Here is a 23,385-nt window from a genome sequence, read left to right on the forward strand (position 1 = left end):
TGCAGACATACAGTGAAGCTAACACTTGGACCAGTGTTTCCTGTCTAATTTTTTTCTAACAGAGCATTGCACCTTATTGTACTGTATTTAGCTACAGTCTATTAGAGCAGGGCATAAGGTAACATCCAGGCAAAAGAATTAAAGACTATTGTGGAAAGTGTAAATGTTTTTAATCTAAAGGACTGTTTGTTCTCAAATATCCAGGGTATATCTCTACCTGAAATTGTAGGTAGTGTATTAAAAAAAAAGTGGCAGAATTCAGTTTATTAATCCAGGTCTGATATCATCTGCACACTTTTCTCCCTCTCATATAATCCAGTGATCACACTCCTCGTGCAGTTGTAAATCTCACTATCTTTCTTTGGCTTCCTACACCAGATTCATGCTTTTCCATCAGATCCAACCCATCAACACCCACCCCAATGGATTGAGAAATCTGAAATAAAGCGGTTTTTTTTTCTTGGACAATAGTTCCATGACTCAGACCGCAAACCCATCAGGATCTTACTTCGCCTTTAGAATCTTGTCAATGAGTACCACAGTACATAATCATGGGAATCTGTCTGCCCACACCCGTGACACAAGTTAGCACTCTCTTTGAGGTCTGATCCGACCCAGTGCTTTTACTGATCTCTGGAAGGTATTCTTTATTCCCTCGTGAATCACAGAATTTTATAAAATTGATTTCTCTTTTTTTTTAATGTTTATTTTCGAGAGAGTGTATGCATACAAGTGGGGGAGGAACACAGAGAGAGACAGAGGATCCGAAGTGGACTCTGCTCTGACAGCAGAGAGCTCAATGGTGGGCTCGAACTCACCAACTGTGAGATCATGACCTGAGCTGAAGTCAGATGCTTAACTAACTGAGCCACCCAGGTGGCCCTATACAATTTCTTTCTAAACTTAGGGCATTATTCACAGACATTAGCAAGTGAGAGCACATTTTTGTATCATCATTGTGTGTTCATTCTCACTAACATCTGGTCTACTATAAGGTTGTGTAATGGCAGGAATACCTATGGATAGAGTGGTTATATAAGGTAGATTAATATTATCTGAGACAGATTGTCTCACTAATTTAAACGATGAGCTTTGAAGAACTCTAGATAGAAGACAGAACTGTTAGCAATTGATAATTCATTCTGATTCAAGAAAACAAGTTTAACTCAGATATTCGTAAATCAGAGTGGAGTTTAGAGGCTGGACATAAAAAACAGAATGACATAGCGAGACTAACCCAATCATGACTAGGGGAGCTCTTCCCTAGCTACTACTAAGTAACATTTCACCATCACCCTAGAGAGAAGGTATCTAGAATATGCCAGTTGTACTGCTCATATATGTAATTAGTAATGTGCATATCACTTTACTTATGACATACTATAAGTATGACTATACTTATTCTCTAAGTATGTAAGTATTTATTTTCAGCTAGCTCTTGAGTTATATTTTTTAAAGTTTATATTAAAAAAAACCCTTAAAATGTAATACAGTGAGGTACCAAATCTATGGAAACTAATCAATGATTTTGATATACAGCTGGAGATGTCCAGATAAGCAGCAATGCTTTTTATAGATTGGTGGGTTTGTAAGAAACCCCAACTTGAGAGTACCACTGTGTTCAGCAATAAACCATGTTTATTTTCATCAAATCCAGAGACAAATGTACCCAAGAACATGCACGGTAGAGCAGCTCTCTAATGCTGGGGAAGGTCCCCATGACAGACAATGACCACTGGAATAGTTTTAGGCAAACTATAATCTAGTTCTATAACCTATCTTTCTGTCTCTATTGATCAGATATAAATAGGTCATTATACAAATACATATCTCACTGAATTTCATGATTTCTTTTGTTTTTAACACATAGCGAGAGTAACTAATTACATTTGTTGTATAGACTTGATTCACCTATTATTGTGACTGAATGAACAGGAAGAAAGCATACGGGGATCAAGAGAGAGTAAAAATCCAAGGGAAGATTTTGTTTTTACAGAGGATTCATTTAAAAATGTTTTTAATGTTTATTTATTTTTGAGAGAGAGACAGAGACAGAGACAGAGACAGAGAGAGAGAGAGTGGGGAAGGGACAGAGAGAGAGGGAGACACAGAATACAAAGCAGGCTCCAGGCTTCGAGCTGTCAACCCAGAGCCTGACACAGGGCTTGAATTCAGGAACCGTGATATCGTAACCTGAGCCAAAGTTGGACACTTAACCGACTGAGCCACCCAGGCGCCCCACAGAGGATTCATTTTAGATGAAAGTCTTTTTCTTTTTTTAACTTTTTAAAATGTTTATTTATTTTTGAGAGAGACAGAGCACAAGCGTGGTAAGGGCAGAGAGAGAGGGAGACAAAGAATCTGAAACAGGCTCCAGGCTCTGATGTCAGCACAGAGCCCAAAGAGGGGCTTGAATTCAAGAGCTGTGAGATCATGACCTGAGCCAAAGTCGGAGGCTTGACTGACTGAGGCACCTAGGTGCCCCTTAGATGAAAGTCTTAATTTGTCACCTAATTGCAGAAATAGTTCAGTAGATTTGAGGGACATGGTACTAAGAGTTTATATGTTTCAAGAACTATAGAAAAACAAAAAAAATTGTACTTGTTGATTTGAAACTGTAGAAAGACTTGTTAACAACTTTGAAAACTTCACATTTAGTACTGTAATATTCTTGCAAACAACCCTTCTTCCTGCCTTGAGGACAACATACCATACTGGATTTCTAATACATTTTTTCAAGTGGTAAGTGTGTGTGTGTGTGTGTGTGTGTGTGTGTGTTTGTGTACACACATGTGCATTTATGTATTTTAAAATAAAGTTAGCCTATATGGTCAACAATTTCAGATAAGCCATGTGGCTATGAGATGCTTTTGTATCAAAAAAATAAATCCTTGAGGGGAGGGAAGATGGCGGCGTAGGAGGACGCTGGGCTCACCGCACGTCCTGCTGATCACTTAGATTCCACCTACACCTGCCTAAAGAACCCAGAAAACCACCAGAGGATTAGCAGAACGGAGTCTCCGGAGCCAAGTGCAGACGAGAGGCCCACGGAAGAGGGTAGGAAGGGCGGCGAGGCGGTGCGCGCTCCACGGACTGGCGGGAGGGAGCCGGGGCGGAGGGGCGGCTCGCCGGCCAAGCGGAGCCCCCGAATCTGGCTGGCAAAAGCGGAGGGGACGGAGGGACTGTGTTCCCACAGCAAGCGCGACTTAGCGTCTGGGAGGTCATAAGTTAACAGCTCTGCTCGGAAAGCGGGAAGGCCGGAGGACAAAGGGAGGGAGAGCTGCTGAGCCCCCGGAAGAGAGAGCTCAGTTTGGTGGGGAACAAAGGTGCTCCCCAGCGCCATCTCCCCCGCCCATCCCCCAGCCAAAATCCCAAAGGGAACCAGTTCCTGCCAGGGAACTTGCTCGCTCCGCGCAAACACCCAACTCTGTGCTTCTGCGGAGCCAAACCTCCGGCAGCAGATCTGACTCCCTCCCGCTGCCACAGGGCCCCTCCTGAAGTGGATCACCTAAGGAGAAGCAAGCTAAGCCTGCCCCTCCTGCCCCCGTGCACCTTGCCTACCCACCCCACCTAATACGCCAGATCCCCAGCACCACAAGCCTGGCAGTGTGCAAGTAGCCCAGACGGGCCACGCCACCCCACAGTGAATCCCGCCCCTAGGAGAGGGGAAGAGAAGGCACACACCAGTCTGACTGTGGCCCCAGCGGTGGGCTGGGGGCAGACATCAGGTCGGACTGCGGCCCCGCCCACCAACTCCAGTTATACACCACAGCACGGGGGAAGTGCCCTGCAGGTCCTCACCACTCCAGGGACTATCCAAAATGACCAAACGGAAGAATTCCCCTCAGAAGAATCTCCAGGATATAACAACAGCTAATGAACTGATCAAAAAGGATTTAAATAATATAACAGAAAGTGAATTTAGAATAATAGTCATAAATTAATCGCTGGGCTTGAAAACAGTATACAGGACAGCAGAGAATCTCTTGCCACAGAGATCAAGGGACTAAGGAACAGTCACGAGGAGCTGAAAAGCGCTTTAAACGAAATGCAAAACAAAATGGAAACGACGACAGCTTGGATTGAAGAGGCAGAGGAGAGAATAGGTGAACTAGAAGATAAAGTTATGGAAAAAGAGGAAGCTGAGAGAAAGAGAGATAAAAAAATCCAGGAGTATGAGGGAAAAATTAGAGAACTAAGTGATACACTAAAAAGAAATAATATACGCATAATTGGTATCCCAGAGGAGGAAGAGAGAGGGAAAGGTGCTGAAGGGGTACTTGAAGAAATTATAGCTGAGAACTTCCCTGAACTGGGGAAGGAAAAAGGCATTGAAATCCAAGAGGCACAAAGAACTCCCTTCAGACGGAACTTGAATCGATCTTCTGCACGACATATCATAGTGAAACTGGCAAAATACAAGGATAAAGAGAAAATTCTGAAAGCAGCAAGGGATAAACGTGCCCTCACATATAAAGGGAGACCTATAAGACTCGTGACTGATCTCTCCTTTGAAATTTGGCAGGCCAGAAAGGCTTGGAACGATATCTTCAGTGTGCTAAACAGAAAAAATATGCAGCCGAGAATCCTTTATCCAGCAAGTCTATCATTTAGAATAGAAGGAGAGATAAAGGTCTTCCCAAACAAACAAAAACTGAAGGAATTTGTCACCACTAAACCAGCCCTACAAGAGATCCTAAGGGGGATCCTGTGAGACAAAGTACCAGAGACATCACTACAAGCATAAAACATACAGACATCACAATGACTCTAAACCCGTATCTTTCTATAATAACACTGAATGTAAATGGATTAAATGCGCCAACCAAAAGACATAGGGTATCAGAATGGATAAAAAAACAAGACCCATCTATTTGCTGTCTACAAGAGACTCATTTTAGATCTGAGGACACCTTTAGATGGAGAGTGAGGGGATGGAGAACTATTTATCATGCTACTGGAAGCCAAAAGAAAGCTGGAGTAGCCATACTTATATCAGACAAACTAGACTTTAAATTAAAGGCTGTAACAAGAGATGAAGAAGGGCATTATATAATAACTACAGGGTCTATCCATCAGGAAGAGCTCACAATTATAAATGTCTATGCGCCGAATACCGGAGCCCCCAGATATATAAAACAATTACTCATAAACATAAGCAACCTTACTGATAAGAATGTGGTCATTGCAAGGGACTTTAACACCCCACTTACAGAAATGGATAGATCATCTAGACACACAGTCAATAAAGAAACAAGGGCCCTGAATGATACATTGTATCAGATGCACTTGACAGATATATTTAGAACTCTGCATCCCAAAGCAACAGAATGTACTCTCTTCTCGAGTGCACATGGAATATTCTCCAAGATAGATCATATACTGGGTCACAAAACAGCCCTTCATAAGTTTACAAGAATTGAAATTATACCATGCATACTTTCAGACCACAATGCTATGAAGCTTGAAATCAACCACAGGAAAAAGTCTGGAAAACCTCCAAAAGCATGGAGGTTAAATAACACCCTAATAAAGAATGAGTGGGTCAACCAGGCAATTAGAGAAGAAATTAAAAAAATATATGGAAACAAATGAAAATGAAAATACAACAATCCAAACGCTTTGGGACGCAGCGAAGGCAGTCCTGAGAGGAAAATACATTGCAATCCAGGCCTATCTCAAGAAACAAGAAAAATCCCAAATACAAAATCTAACAGCACACCTAAAGGAAATAGCAGCAGAACAGCAAAGGCAGCCTAAACCCAGCAGAAGAAGACAAATAATAAAGATCAGAGCAGAAATAAACAATATAGAATCTAAAAAAACTGTAGAGCAGATCAACGAAACCAAGAGTTGGTTTTTTGAAAAAATAAACAAAATTGACAAACCTCTAGCCAGGCTTCTCAAAAAGAAAAGGGAGATGACCCAAATAGATAAAATCATGAATGAAAATGGAATTATTACAACCAATCCCTCAGAGATACAAACAATTATCAGGGAATACTATGAAAAATTATATGCCAACAAATTGGACAACCTGGAAGAAATGGACAAATTCCTAAACACCCACACGCTTCCAAAACTCAATCAGGAAGAAATAGAAAGCTTGAGCAGACCCATAACCAGCGAAGAAATTGAATCGGTTATCAAAAATCTCCCAACAAATAAGAGTCCAGGACCAGATGGCTTCCCAGGGGAGTTCTACCAGACGTCTAAAGCAGAGATAATACCTATCCTTCTCAAGCTATTCCAAGAAATAGAAAGGGAAGGAAAACTTCCAGACTCATTCTATGAAGCCAGTATTACTTTGATTCCTAAACCAGACAGAGACCCAGTAAAAAAAGAGAACTACAGGCCAATATCCCTGATGAATATGGATGCAAAAATTCTCAATAAGATACTAGCAAATCGAATTCAACAGCATAGAAAAAGAATTATTCACCATGATCAAGTGGGATTCATTCCTGGGATGCAGGGCTGGTTCAACATTTGCAAATCGATCAACGTGATACATCACATTAACAAAAAAAAAGAGAAGAACCATATAATCCTGTCATTCGATGCAGAAAAGGCCTTTGACAAAATCCAGCACCCTTTCTTAATAAAAACCCTTGAGAAAGTCGGGATAGAAGGAACATACTTAAAGATCATAAAAGCTATTTATGAAAAGCCCACAGCTAACATCATCCTCAATGGGGAAAAACTGAGAGCTTTTTCCCTGAGACCAGGAACACGACAGGGATGCCCACTCTCACCGCTGTTGTTTAACATAGTGCTGGAAGTTCTAGCATCAGCGATCAGACAACAAAAGGAAATCAAAGGCATCAAAATTGGCAAAGATGAAGTCAAGCTTTCGCTTTTTGCAGATGACATGATATTATACATGGAAAATCCGATAGACTCCACCAAAAGTCTGCTAGAACTGATACATGAATTCAGCAAAGTTGCAGGATACAAAATCAATGTACAGAAATCAGTTGCATTCTTATACACTAACAATGAAGCAACAGAAAGACAAATCAAGAAACTGATCCCCTTCACAATTGCACCAAGAAGCATAAAATACCTAGGAATAAATCTAACCAAAGATGTAAAAGATCTGTATGCTGAAAACTATAGAAAGCTTATGAAGGTAATTGAAGAAGATATAAAGAAATGGAAAGACATTCCCTGCTCATGGATTGGAAGAATAAATATTGTCAAAATGTCAATACTACCCAAAGCTATCTACACATTCAATGCAATCCCAATCAAAATTGCACCAGCATTCTTCTCGAAACTAGAACAAGCAATCCTAAAATTTGTATGGAACCACAAAAATCCCCGAAGAGCCAAAGTAATTTTGGAGAAGAAGACGAAAGCAGAAGGCATCACAATCCCAGACTTTAGCCTCTACTACAAAGCTGTCATCATCAAGACAGCATGGTATTGGCACAAAAACAGACACATAGACCAATGGAATAGAATAGAAACCCCAGAACTAGACCCACAAATTATGGGCAACTAATCTTTGACAAAGCAGGAAAGAACATCCAATGGAAAAAAGACAGTCTCTTCAACAAATGGTGCTGGGAGAACTGGACTGCAACATGCAGAAGACTGAAACTAGACCACTTTCTCACACCATTCACAAAAATAAACTCAAAATGGATAAAGGACCTGAATGTGAGACAGGAAACCATCAAAACCCTAGAGTAGAAAGCAGGAAAAGATCTCTCTGATCTCAGCCATAGCATTCTCTTACTTGACACATCCCCAAAGACAAGGGAATTAAAAGAAAAAATGAACTACTGGGATTTTATGAAGATGAAAAGCTTCTGCACAGCAAAGGAAACAACCAACAAAACTAAAAGGCAACCAACGGAATGGGAAAAGACATTTGCAAATGACCTATCAGACAAAGGGCTAGTATCCAAAATCTATAAAGAGCTCATCAAACTCCACACCAAAAAAACAAATAACCCAGTGAAGAAATGGGCAGAAAACATGAATAGACACTTCTCTAAAGAAGACATCCAGATGGCCAACAGGCACATGAAAAGATGCTCAACGTCGCTCCTCATCAGGGAAATACAAATCAAAACCACACTCAGATATCACCTCACGCCAGTCAGAGTGGCCAAAATGAACAAATCAGGAGACTATAGATGCTGGAGAGGATGTGGAGAAATTGGAACCCTCTTGCACTGTTGGTGGGAATGCAAACTGGTGCAGCCACTCTGGAAAACAGTGTGGAGGTTCCTCAGAAAATTAAAAATAGACCTACCTTATGACCTAGAAATAGCACTGCTAGGAATTTACCCAAGGGATACAGGAGTACTGATGCATAGGGGCACCTGTACCCCAATGTTTATAGCAGCACTCTCAACAATAGCCAAATTATGGAAAGAGCCTAAATGTCCATCAACTGATGAATGGATAAAGAAATTGTGGTTTATATACACAATGGAGTACTAAGTGGCAATGAGAAAGAATGAAATATGGCCCTTTGTAGTAACATAGATGGAACTGGAGAGTGTGATGCTAAGTAAAATAAGGCATACAGAGAAAGACAGATAACATATGTTTTCACTCTTATGTGGATCCTGAGAAACTTAACAGAAGTCCATGGGGGAGGGGAAGAAAAAAAAAAGAGGTTAGAGAGGGAGAGAGCCAAAGCATAAGAAACTCTTAAAAACTGAGAACAAACTGAGGGTTGATGGGGGGTGAGAGGGTGGGAAGGGTGGGTGATGGGTATCGAGGAAGGCACCTTTTGGGATGAGCACTGGGTGTTGTATGGAAACCAATTTGACAATAAATTTCATATATTGAAGAAAAAAATAAAAAATAAATAAAAAATAAAAAAAAATAAAATATATGACTTATATTGGTCATATAACTGACTGGGTGGCTCAGTCGGTTGAGCGTCCGACTTTGGCTCAGGTCATGATCTCACGATTCGTGACTTCAAGCCCTGCATCGGGCTCTGTGCTGACAACCCAGAGCCTGGAGCCTGTTTCAGATTCTGTGTCTCCGTCTCTCCCTGCCCCCCTCCTGCTTATGCTCTGTCTTTCTCTCAAAAATAAACATCACAAAAAATTTTTTTAAATAAAATAAAATATATGACTTATATAGTAATTTCCTACTAATGCCACTGTATTTATTAGGGATTTCTCTGGGCATAAATACCTCTGATGTAACTACCAAAATATATAAAATATAAATAGGAGCTTAGCATTTTTGCAAAATTACTTAAAACTATGACATTTCTTGCATTTGTTTCCTGAAAGTTAATCTCAACTCCAGTCAGTCCAGACAAAAAAAAAAAGAATGAAAATCCTGTTGTCTTAACCTTGCCATTGGACTTTGGAAAAGATTTGTATGTATGGAGAGGTGGGAGATTCCTAGTGGGATTTTAGGACCCACAACTCAGTTTGTAGCTGCAAATCATAAGACCTGGATGTTCTAAAAACACTAATGATGAAAATTCTTAATGTTTTTCCTAGGCTTACAGAGGACCCAGGTGTCTAGCAGAAAGAAGGAAAACAACTAAATTCTGAAACCACCTTTAAAATATTCACAAATAAAATTCCCTCCCCCCAAAATGTACGTCTAACAGCATAAGGAAATGAAGACAATGAAGAACAAGCACAAACAACCAAGAATAGAAAAATATTTTCAAAAACTGTTATAACTGAATTATTTAACTTATACTATGTAATAATATATTTAATATAGAGAGAAAGTAAAGACAAGTTTGACAACATGTAGGTGAATCTATAAAGGGTGATTGAAGGGATATACGATTAGAAATTAAACATAGAACTAGATTAGAAATTAAACATAGAACTAGAATTTTAAATGGAAGGACTTAAATGATAGATGTGACAGAATTCAAAAGAAACTTAGGGAACTGGAATACATACATAAAGAAATTTCATAGGATGCAGCCAAGAGAGCTGAAAAGATGAAACATGTCCAAGAGGTCTTAAGAAACATGGAAGCATGAGTGAGGTTAGTTTACATACATGTAATTGGTGTTCCTGATGGAGAAGAGAAGGGGAGAATGTTGTCCCATAGTTCAGGATAACAGTATGAATATTGATTAATTTCAGATTCTGTTAAGTGAACAGATAATAATTACTTGTATGACACTAAGAGCCTGTATAATGGGGCAATTAACTTCCAAACTTAGAGGAAAAATCTATTGATAAATAGAACTACCTAATGATAATAGTGATATGAAAACACTTTTGTACCAGGCACTGCTCTAAGTATATACATTAACTAATTTGAGACCCTACCCTCAAATCCAAAAAAATAAAAGCAAAAAAACAAAATCCAAGAAATAACAAAAATAAAAGTAGGAAAGAAAGAATAAGAATCAAAGAATAAGAAAGAATAAGCATGGAAAATATATTTTAAAAAGATGGTAAATAGAAATCTAAGTACAGCTAGACTTAGAAAAAATCTAAATGTACGAAATGGTTCAACTAAAAGAACAATATTGTCAGGCTATACTAAACAGAAACAGAAGAACAAGCCACAATCTAACATTGTATATTTTATGAGATTAATTTGAAATTGGAAGGTACAGAAACAATTTTTTAAAATGGAAAATATATACTGTAAAATTCTTACTAAACAAAGCTGGTAGAAATATATCATTAGGTAATATAGATTTGGAGAAAAGGGCATTACAAAAAGTAAACAAAAATTTCACAATACTTCAAGGTTGAATTCACCATTAAGATTTATCAATTTAGGGGTGCCTGGGTGGCTCAGTCCATTAAGCGTCTGACTTCAGCTCAGGTCATGATCTCATGGTTTCGGGTTCAAGCCCCACATCGGGTTCTCTGCTGTCAGCTTGGCAAGCCTGTTTTGGATCCTCTGTGTGTCTCTCTCTCTGCCCCTCCCCCACTTGTGAGCATGCTCTCTCTCCCTCTCAAATAAATAAACATTAAAGAAAAGATTTATCAAAAATAAAATAAAATATTTATGACTTTAATTTTAAGCACCTAACAAAGTTACAAATGAAAAATTGAAAAGTGAAATAGAAAAAGTCTAATATACAGAAAAATTTTATCACAATTCTCAATAAATGTTGAATATTGAAATTCAGGAATATTGAAATTCACCGACTATAGAAAATTTGATAAACATTACCAAAAATCTTCATTTAATATGTACAAAATATTGCATAGCATCACTAAAGAGTACATACCCTTTGCAAATCTGTATTTTGAAGGAGAACTTATCACAGGGATTGGATCATATTTTGAATTCAATGATAATTATAATTTGATGCTATTTGGAATTAAGTAATAATGACAGTACCACATATATAAACTCATAGATACTGCTAATACATATTATAAAGGACAATTTCAAATCTTCAAACCGATGTTAGATTCCTATAATAGCATATGTCAAATATGCTCTCCCAAAGCAGTCTATATTTTTAGTAATCTCTAAAAACACAAAAGTAGTTCCCAGGAATTAGAGAAGTAGCCTGTAACACTGTAGCAATAACAATGTGATTTAATGACTATTATTATATCCCATCCACCAAGTGTGAAGGAGACCACTGTACTTAATAGTCCATCCTTCCTTCTCCCGCCCTGACTTTTTTTTTTTTTTTTTGAAGCACAGAACTGGCAAGTATAGAGACTGTATTTTTACCCTCACTTACCATGTGTGGTGACCATGTACATAAGCTCAGGCCAATGAATTGTGCAAGTATTGGGTGCTAGCTGGTGGAAAATCTCTTAAGAAGCAGCTTATGTGTGCTCTTTACATATCTGAGCATGTGATTTTAACTGCTGGAGCTACTAACTTGACCCATGACCATGAAAATTATGTATTAGGGATGGCAGAGCAGTGAGATGGAAAGGATCTAAATCCCTAGAAACCTTTTAAAGCCACCAAGGCCTGACTGCTTCTATCTGTACTTCGTGTATGAGAGAAATAAGTTTTGATCACAATTATGCCACTGATATTTTCTGTTAACATAGTTAAACCACATGGGTATATTATGCTCTGCATTTTACATCCCACTTTATTTAACCTGTGTACAGTCTCATAAGGGAGAAACTATTATGCTTGTAAGTTTGAAAACAGAGATTTCAGGTTTGTCTATGTTCTCAGTAAAGAAAAGGGCTGAGTTTTGAACTTAGGCTTGTCTGGCTCCAACAGTGCATTTTTACTCACCGATTTCTTTCTTTCTCTTTCTTTCTTTCTTTCTTTCTTTCTTTCTTTCTTTCTTTCTTTCTTTCTTTCTCTTTTCATTTTCCAACATTTTCATTTGTTTTAATATATATTTAACATATATATATTTAATATATATTATTTAATTTTTTAAATTTAAATCCAAGTTAGTTAACCTATAGTGTAATATTGGTTTCATGAGAAGAATTTAATGATTCAACTCTTACATATAACACCCAGTGCTCATCCCAATAAGTGCCCTCCTTAATGCCCATCACTCTTTTAGCCCATTCCCCATCCAATACCCTGCGAGCAACCCAACAACCCTCAGTTTGTTCTCTGTATTTAAGAATCTCTTATGGTTTGCCTCCCTGTTTTTAATCTTAATTTTGCTCCCCTTCCCCTATGTTCATCTGTTTTGTTTCTTAAATTACACATGTGTCACTCACCGATTTCTGCTATTTCATATTATAATGCCTTCTGAGGACACTATCAGTGCCTAAAACATTGATTCACTCTTTGTATATTACCTAACACATAATGGACACTTAAGAGATATTTATTATTCAAGTCATCTAACACCACAGGTTGATAGGACGTAGATAAAGTAGAAGGAGTAACTGTAAGGAAAGGAAGTACAGTTGACCCATGAATGAATATAGCGTCAGAGGCACTGAGCCCTGGTGCAGTTAAAATTCACATAGAACTTTTACTCCCCCAAAACTTAACTGCTAATAGCCTACTGTTGACTGGAAGCCTTACCAACAATACAAATACAATACAAACAATTAACACATTTTATTGCACGATATGTGTAACGTATATGTGTAATGTATTTTTACAATAAAGTAGACTAGAGAAAATAAAATGCTGTTAAGAAAGATCACAGAGAAAATACATTTACAGTACCACACTGTGTTTATTGAAAAAAAAAAAAAAAAAAGAAATTGCATGCATATAAAGTAGACCTGCACAGTTCAAACCCATGTTGTTCAAGGGTCTACTGTATTTTTAAAAAGGCAGATATGGCTGCTTCTCATGATCAAAAGGGTCCCTAAACTTTTGAAGTGAATTCATATCTGTGCAAAATTGTCTCAAAATTATAAGGATAATTTTTGGATAAAAAGTAGTATCAAGAAATGAAGGGGCGCCTGGGTGGCGCAGTCGGTTAAGCGTCCGACTTCAGCCAGGTCACGATCTCGCGGTCCGTGAGTTCGAGCCCCGCGTCAGGCTCTGGGCTGATGGCTCGGAGCCTGTTTCCGATTCTGTGTCTCTCTCTCTCTCTCTGCCCCTCCCCCGTTCATGTTCTGTCTCTCTCTGTCCCAAAAATAAATAAAAAACGTTGAAAAAAAAATTAAAAAAAAAAAAGAAAGAAATGAATACACAAAGTGAAAGATATCCTGAAAAATAAATTAAAACTGCTAATTTCTTGTTGTACCCTTACCATACTTGTCTTTTTAGGAAAATTTTAATTCTTGGCTTATTTTCATCTTCTGAAATATCAAATTCGATCTTTTTTTCTCACTACTCTATTGTAAACTAAAAGTTTAAAAAGGAGCTTCCAGATAAACATGATTTTATAGCCTTCATCTCTAGTAAAAGGAGGAAAAATTAGGGGAAAAAGGGTCATTAGCTCACACTATGTGAATGTGAGAAGAGATCATAGAGAAAAAGCTAATCTCAGTAAAGTTTGAGAGCGTGGAAAACAGAACAGAACATGGTTCGCTCCTAAGAAGAGGAGAGAAAGTTACTGCTTTTTCTTGGAAGAAAGATACTGACAATGCCTGGTCCCTTACACTCTGCAAAACCCCTGCATGCTCAGGCTTGTAGGCACTGGGAAGAGTAAAGATTAGCAAACAGACACACAGCAAGGAAAGGAGAGAGAAGATGAAGCAAATGTAAAAATGAAAAAAAGACAAGGAAAAGGGACAGAGAACAAGAAAATGTTTTAAAATAAAAATATGACCTTTTTTATGTTAAAAAATCAGTATCCTACAGGTGCAATATCTACAAAGGGAAAAAAGAGAAGAAAAGTTATGTAGAAATTAGGATAGAATTTAATTAAATTTCTCATTAACTGAGTTTTCAGATTTAAAGGGTCAAAAGAAAAGATGACAAAAGAAAAACATTGTCACATGAGCAAATCATGAAATTTCAAAGCACTTAAAATAAAATTAAGATCTTGGAAGTTTGCAAAGGGTAGGTAGGTGGGCATTTCATATAAATGAATGGGAAACGTAATGGCATCAGAATTCTGGCCAGCATAATTTGACTTTAGAAAATGGTGGAGTCAAGATGTAATTCCCTAGGATAAAGTATTTTTTTAAATATTTTTTTAACATTTATTTATTTTTGAGAAGAGAGAGATAGAAGCATGCATGGGGGAAGAGAGAGAAAGAGGAAGACACAGAATCTGAAACAGGCTTCAGGCTCTGAGCTGTCAGCACAGAGCGCAACGCGGGGCTCGAACACATGGATCGTGAGATCATGACCTGAGCTGAAATTGGATGTTTAACCAACTGAGCCACCAAGACGCCCCTAGGGTAAAGTATTTTTAATCTAGAATCTGATACCTACCCATACTGCTAATTAAATCTGAAGACAGAGTAGAAATACTCTCAAATACCCTAGGGCTGAGATACACATAACTTTTATGAGACTACAGGCTATGCTTCAGAACAAATAAACTACAAGAAAGAGAAAATGCAACAGAGAAACCTGCCTGCAGATGAGAATAGTAGATAGTCTGGACTGTAGCATGTGGGTCTCCAAGAAATAGATGGGCAAGTTTGTGGTATGAAAAAAATACACATTCAGAGTAGTCTTAAGTGAGAGTAGCTCTAAAATGAATAGTGATAAACACATAGAAAATGAAGCCAATGGAGTGAGTACTGAAAGATATGAATTTATTGCCATTATGATGCTTGTAGAGTTGGAGTTTCTGGTGGTGTTCTCTGGTCCTTTCTAATCTTTGTTGCTTTTGGTATTTATTTATTTATTTTTTTCATCTTTTCTCCCCTCAGAGAGTCCCCCTTAAAATTTCTTGCAGGGCTGGTTTAGTGGTCACAAACTCCCTTAATTTTTGTTTGTCTGGGAAACTTTTTATCTCTCCTTCTATTTTGAATGACAGCCTTGCTGGATAAAGAATCCTTGGCTGCATATTTTTCTGATTCAGCACACTGAACATATCCTGCCACTCCTTTCTGGCCTGCCAAGTTTCTGTGGATAGGTCTGCTGCAAACCTGATCTGCTTCCCTTGTAGGTTAAGGACTTTTTTTCCCTTGCTGCTTTCATGATTCTCTCCTTGCTGGAGTATTTTGTGAATTTGACTATGTTGTTGTCAACATATGGCCTTGTTGATGGTCGCTTTTTGTTGAGTCTAATGGGAGTCTTCTGTGCTTCCTGGATTTTGATGTCTGTGTCTTCCCCCAGGTTAGGAAAGTTTTCCGCTATGATTTGCTCACATAACCCTTCTACCCCTATTTCTCTCTCTTCCTCCTCTGGGACCCCTAGGATTCTGATGTTGTTCCTTTTTAATGAGTCACTGATTTCTCTAATTCTTAAATCATGCTCTTTTGCCTTAATCTCCCTCTTTTTTTCTGCTTCGCTATTGTCTATAAGTTTATCCTCTATGTCGCTGATTTTCTGTACTGCCTCGTCCATCTTTGCCGCTGTTGCATCCATCCATGATTGCATCTCAGTTATAGAATTTTTTATTTCATTCTGGCTATTTTTTACTTCTTTTATTTCTGCAGAAAGGGATTCTAATCTATTTTCGACTGCAGCTAGTATTCTTATCATCATGACTCTAAATTCTAGTTCAGAGATGTTGCTTGTATCTGTTGGTTAAATCCCAGGCTGTCATTTCTTCATGCTCTTTCTTTTGGGGTTAATTCCTTCATTTTGTCATTTTGAAGGAAGAAAAGGAACTAATGAGGTAGAAAAATTGAAATTAAAAAATTAAAATGAGAAATATATTAAAATTAAGAATTAAAAATTAAAAATTAAAAACACACACACACACAAATCGAATAGATGATGCTAGATCTTAGGTGCGTTTTGGTTTGGGTGTTGAAAGTGGCTTGACAGATTAGAGAAACAAAATGCTCCAATCAAAAGACATAGGGTAACAGAATGAATAAGAAAACAAGATCCATAAATATCCTGTTTACAAGAGACCCACTTTAGACCTAAAAACACCTACAGATTGAAAATAAAGGGATGCAGAACCATTTATCATGCTAATGGTCAACAAAAGAAAGCCAGAGTAGCCATACTTATATCACACAATCTAGACTTTAAAATAGAGACTGTATCAAGAGATGCAGAAGGGCATTATATCATAATCAAGGGGTCTATAGACCAAGAAGACCTAACAATTGTAAACATTTATGCGCCAAATGTGGCAGCACCCAAATATATAAATCAATTAATCACAAACATAAAGAAACTCATCGATAGTAGCACCAAAATAGTAGGAGATTTCAACACCCCACTCATAGCAATGGACAGATCATCTAATCAAACAATAAACAAGGAAACAATGGCTTTGAAGGACACAATGGACCAGATGGGCTTAACAGATATATTCAGAACATTTCATCCTAAAGCAGCAGAATATACATTCTTCTCCAGCGCACATGGAACATTCTCCAGAATAGACCATATACTGGGACACAAATCAGCCCTAAGTAAGTACAAAATGATCGAGATCATACCTTGCATATTTTCAGACCACAATGCTATGAAACTTGAAATCAACCACAAGAAAATTTTTGGAAAGATAACAAATACTTGGAGACTGAAGAACATCCTACTAAAGAATGAATGGGCTAACCAAGCAGTTAAAGAGGAAATTCAAAAGTATATGGAAGTCAATGAAAATGATAGCAACACAACCCAAAACCTCTGGGACGCAGAAAAGGCAGTCATAAGAGGAAAGTATATAGCAATCCAGGCCTTCTAAAGAGGGAAGAAAGATCTCAGATACACAACCAAACCTATGCCCTAAGGAGCTGGAAAAAGAACAGCAAAATCAGCAGAAGACAGGAAATAATAAAGATTAGAGCAGAAATTAATGCTATCGAAACCAAAAAAATAGTAGAACAGATCAATAAAACCAGAAGCTGGTTCTTTGAAAGAATTAACAAAATTGATAAACCACTAGCCAGTTTGATCAAGAAGAAAAAGGAAGGACCCAAATAAGTAAAATCAAGAATGAAAAAGGAGAGATCACAACCAACACAACAGAAATAAAAACAATAGTAAGAGAATATTATGAGCAATTATATGCCAATAAAATGGGCAATCTGGAAGAAATGGACTAATTCCTAGAAACATATATACTACCAAAACTGAAACAGAAAGAAATAGAAAATATGAACAGACCCATAACCAGTAAGAAAATGGAATTAGTAATCAAAAGTCTGCCAAAAAATAAGAGTCCAGGGCCAGATGGCTTTCCAGGGAATTCTACCAAACATTGAAGGAAGAGTTAACACCTAGTCTCTTGAAACTGTTCCAAAAAATAGAAATGGAAGGAAAACTTCCAAACTCTTTCTATGAAGCCAGCATTAACTTGATTCCAACACCAGAGACCCCACTAAAAAGGAGAACTATAGACCAATTTCCCTGATGAACATGATGGAAAAATCCTCAAAAAGATATTAGCCAACCGGATCCAACAATACATTAAAAAAATTATTCACCACGACCAAGTGGGATTTATACCTGGGATGCAGGGTTGGTTCAATATCTGCAAAACAATTAACGTGATTCATCACATCAAAAAAAGAAAGGACAAGAACCCTATGATCCTCTCAATAGATGCAGAGAAAGCATTTGACAAAATACAACATCCTTTCTTTTTTAAAAAAAAAAATTTTTTTTAACGTTTTATTTATTTTTGAGACAGGGAGAGACAGAGAATGAATGGGGGAGGGTCAGAGAGAGGGAGACACAGAATCCGAAACAGGCTCCGGGCTCTGAGCTGTCAGCACAGAGCCCGACGTGGGGCTCAAACTCACAGATGGCGAGATCATGACCTGAGCCGAAGTCGGCTGCTTAACCAACTGAGCCACCCAGGCGCCCCCAACATCCTTTCTTGATAAAAACCCTCAAAAATGGGAACCCTCTTGCACTGTTGGTGGGAATGCAAACTGGTGCAGCCACTCTGGAAAACAGTGTGGAGGTTCCTCAAAAAATTAAAAATAGACCTACCCTATGACCTAGAAATAGCACTGCTAGGAATTTACCCAAGGGATACAGGAGTACTGATGCATAGGGGCACTTGTACCCCAATGTTTATAGCAGCCCTTTCAACAATAGCCAAATTCTGGAAAGAGCCTAAATGTCCATCAACTGATGAATGGATAAAGAAACTGTGGTTTATATACACAATGGAGTACTATGTGGCAATGAGAAAGAATGAAATATGGCCCTTTGTAGCAACGTGGATGGAGTTGGAGAGTGTGATGCTAAGTGAAATAAGCCATACAGAGAAAGACAGATAACATATGTTTTCACTCTTATGTGGATCCTGAGAAACTTAACAGAAACCCATGGGGAAGGGGAAGGAGAAAAAAAAGAGGTTAGAGTGGGAGAGAGCCAAAGCATAAGAGACTCTTAAAAACTGAGAACAAACTGAGGGTTGATGGGGGGTGGGAGGGAGGGGAGGGTAGGTGATGGGTATTGAAGAGGGCATATTTTGGGATGAGCATTGGGTGTTGTATGGAAACCAATTTGAAAATAAATTTCATATATTTAAAAAATAAATAAATAAATAAATAAATAAATAAATAAAAAGGTCAATTTACAAAAAAAAAAAAAAACAAACCCTCAAGAACGTAGGGATAGAAGGATCATACCTGGAGATCATAAAAGCCATATATGAAAGATGCTAATATCATCTTCAATTGGGAAAAACTGAGAGATTTCTCCCTAAGGTCAGGAACAAGACAGGGATGTCCACTATTGCCACTGTTATTCAACATAGTATTAGAAGTCTTAGCCTCTACAATCAGACAACACAAAGAAATAAAAGGCATCCAAATCGGCCAGGAGGAGGTCAAACTCTCACTCTTCACAGATGACATGATACTGTATATGTATATGGAAAACCCAAAGATTCCACCAAAAAACTGCTAGAACTGATTCATGAATTCAGCAAAGTTGCAGGATATAAAATCAATGGCCAGAAATCGGTTACATTCCTATACAACAACAATGAAGGAATAGAAAGAGAAATCAAGGAATCGATCCCATTTACAGTTGCACAAAAAACCATAAAATACCTACGAATAAATCTAACCAAAGAGGTGAAAAATCTATACACTGAAAACTACAGAAAGCTTATGAAAGAAATTGAAGACACAAAGAAATGGAAAAAGATTCCATGCTCCTGGATAGGAAGAACAAACATTGTTAAAATGTCGATACTACCCAAAGCAATCTACATATTCAATGCAATCCCTATCAAAGTAACACCAGCATTCTTCACAGAGCTAGAAAAAATAATCCTAAAATTTTTATGGAACCAGAAAAGACCCTGAATAGCCAAAGCAACCTTGAAAAAGAAAACCAAAGAAGGAGGCATCACAATCCCAGATTCAAGCTATACTACAAAGCTGTAATCATCAGGACAGTATGGTACTGGCACAAGAACAGACACTCAGATCAATGGAACAGAATAGAGAACCCAGAAATGGACCCCCAAACATATGGCCAACTAACCTTTGATAAAGCAGGAAAGAATGTCCAATGGAATAAAGACAGTCTCTTCAGCAAGTGGTGCTGGGAAAACCGGACAGCAACATGCAGAAAAATGAACCTGGACCACTTTCTTACACCATACACAAAAATAAACTCAAAATGCATGAAAGACCTCAATGTAAGACAGGAAGCCATCAAAATCCTTGAGGATAAAGCAGGCAAAAACCTCTTTGATCTTGCCCACAGCAACTTCTACTCAACACATCTCCGGAGGCAAGGGAAACAAAAACAAAAATTAACTACTGGGACCTCATCAAAATAAAAAGCTTCTGCACAGTGAAGGAAACAATCAGCAACTAAACTAAAAAGCAACCAACAGAATGGGAGAAGTTATTTGCAAATGACATATTACATAAAGGGTTAGTATCCAAAATCTATTAAGAACTTATCAAACTCAACACCCAAAAAACAAATCATCCAGTGAAGAAATGGGCAAAAGACATGAATAGACACTTCTGCAAAGAAGACATCCAGATGGCCAACCGACACATGAAAAAAATGCTCCACATCACTCATCATCAGGGAAATACAAATCAAAACCACAACGAGATATCACCTTACACCTGTCAGAATGGCTAACATTGACCACTCAGGCAACCACAGATGTTGGCAAGGATGCAGAGAAACAGGATCTCTTTTGCATTGTTGGTGGGAATGCAAGCTGGTGCAGCCACTCTGGAAAACAGTATGCAGGTCCCTCAAAAAACTAAAAATAGAACTACCCTACGACCCAGCAATTGCACTACTAGGCATTTATCCTAGGGATATAGGTGTACTGTTTCGAAAGGATACATGCACCCCCATGTTTATAGCAGCACTATCAACAATAGCCAAAGTATGGAAAGAGCCCAAATGTCCATCAATGGATGAATGGATAAAAAAGAAGTGGTATACACACACACACGCACACACACACAATGGAGTATTACTCAGCAATCAAAAGGAATGAAATCTTGCCATTTGCAACTACGTGGATGGAACTGGAAGGTATTATGCTAAAGTGAAATTAGAGAAAGACAAAAATCATATGACTTCACTCATATGAGGACTTTAAGAGAAAACAGATGAAAACAAGGGAAGGGAAACAAAAATATAAAAACAGGGAGGGGGACAAAACAGAAGAGACTCATAAATATGGAGAACAAACTGAGGGGTACAGAAGGGGTTGTGGGGGGGTGGATGGGCTAAACGGGTAAGGGACATTATGGAATCTACTCCTGAAATCATTGCTTCACTATATGCTAACTAACTTAGATATAAATATTAAAAAATAAAAAATAAATTTAAAAAAATGAAGCCAATGGAAAAACTATCAAAAACTTAATAACTACTAAGAAAAACATAAAATGGTGGTCTGTAAAAAAATCAGTATCTATAGGCCATATTAACAATGACTCTTGATTTAACCAAAATAATATGATTTAACAGTATTGAGGCATGGGAAGAAGTGTTAAAAAAAAGACAACTTCTCAAAAGAAGTTAATATTGATGTTTAAATTTCTAATTGGTGTTATATGCATGTAAGTTAGAAATATGGAGTTACCACACCTTCAATATTCAAAACTATTTTAATTACTTTTTTAAGAATTTATGTCATACTGTGCTGCACCTCAGAATGGTAAATGGTTTTGCAAAAAGAAATCTATTCGGACTCATTTTTCCATTTATAGGAGAGGAACACATTTTCTTTTTCCTCTTGAATCACCACTCCATGATACAGCTGACTTTCACAGAAAATCATTCCCTAAAATTTTTCATCTGGTCAATTCTTTGTTAATAATGATGGAACATATGGTCCTAAGCCAGATGCACTACTAGTTCCCGCTTTGCCAAAATACTTCCCTCCATCATGTAGGTTCCAGTTATCAAGGACATAAAAATGAGCTCCTTCTATGTATTACAGTCGAACAGTTGCATTCTACTGACTCATCTCTATCCTCAGTCAGACAAGACACTTTTAGGATGACAACAAGAAGATAACAGATACCCACGGGGAGGACTAATAGATCTTTTTCCTGCATGATTGGCTAATGAAAGTGACTGTCATAGAACTTTACTTAATTATGATAATTCAGATATGATGTGTAAGAGAGTTAAAAGTAAAGCATTAAGTAAAGCAGTAATTTAGCAATATTTAAAAATGTATTTTGATAAGAATAAATTATACATTTAAATATGCTTAACCAGAAGGCAAATTTTTCTAAAATGATGATTTGGCATATTTCACTAACATTTTTTTTTTAATTTGAAAGATCAGAATTTGAAGATGTGGGATTTAAAACTAATACTGCTTTGAGTATTTTTTTCATGCTGATATAATTTTCAGTTTCTGTTATAAGTAGCACTAAGAAGAATTAATAGATGTTGTATTCTTTCCTATAGTACTTGATTTCACTTAAAAGTGATGCAAAGAAGTAAGGTGCTTTTCTCACTGCCTCTTGTTCTTTTTTGTTGCCAAGTTTTAAAGAAAAATTTGTATTTATATCTTACCTTGACTTTATTTTTATTTAAACAAGTATGATATATTCCTTTCATCCTAAAGAGCATGAAAAGCTCTTTGGGGAATATTTTCCTACATGTGGTAATAATGTCTCTACTTTATAAAAGTTATGGCCATGCAGCTTCATGGCTGTATTGAAATGGACAGGTGCATTGCTTGGTCGAGGGATGGGACAGATCAACAAAGACAAAAATTTTCCAATGAATTTATTTTTCATTTAAATTGTTTTGTAACAGTGCAATGGTTTTACCTTGTTTTAATGCATTTGTTTAGATTTTTCCCCTTGAAAGTGATGGCCTATACTGTCAAAGAAATTAAGTTGTTAAAATCAGGCATATTTGAGAAATAGTCATCTAGCTTAACTTATTAATGACCACCAGTGATTGATATATGGGAGGAAAAAGTTTTCCTAGATCCTCCTGAAGTTCGTGGCTGTGTCTGAACATGAAACTGACACAGACAGATTGCACAGGAGAAAAGCATATCAATTTCATTGGAATTTTACACCTAAAGTGCCACCTTCACAAGAGAATGATGGCTATAAGGGGCCAGAGGAGGAAGGCGCTATCTCTTTCAGACAAAGAAACAGGGCATTTGTGAAGAGTTGATGAGACAAAAAGGTTTGGCCTAAGTATGGTAAATGGTGAAGAAGTAATGAGGAAACGGGAACGGTTGGTTTCACGAGGTTTGTGTGTACATATTTTTCAGCCCCCAACTCCCCATCACTGTTGATAAAAATGTTTTCCTTCCACCTGGTACAGAGAGGGTACCTTTCACATGCAAGATTTATCTCTTACTTTCAGGGAAGAATAGCGAGAGGTTGGAAGGTCAGAGTGACCTTGCTTCTGCCATTTTCTCAAATTCCTTAAGATTTTGAATATGCCAAGGAGTTATACTGGGGTACTGTGTCCTGAAGCCCAATACAGCAA

The sequence above is a fragment of the Panthera tigris genome, chromosome B1 (assembly GCF_018350195.1).
Source record: "Panthera tigris isolate Pti1 chromosome B1, P.tigris_Pti1_mat1.1, whole genome shotgun sequence".
Lineage (NCBI taxonomy): Eukaryota > Metazoa > Chordata > Mammalia > Carnivora > Felidae > Panthera > Panthera tigris.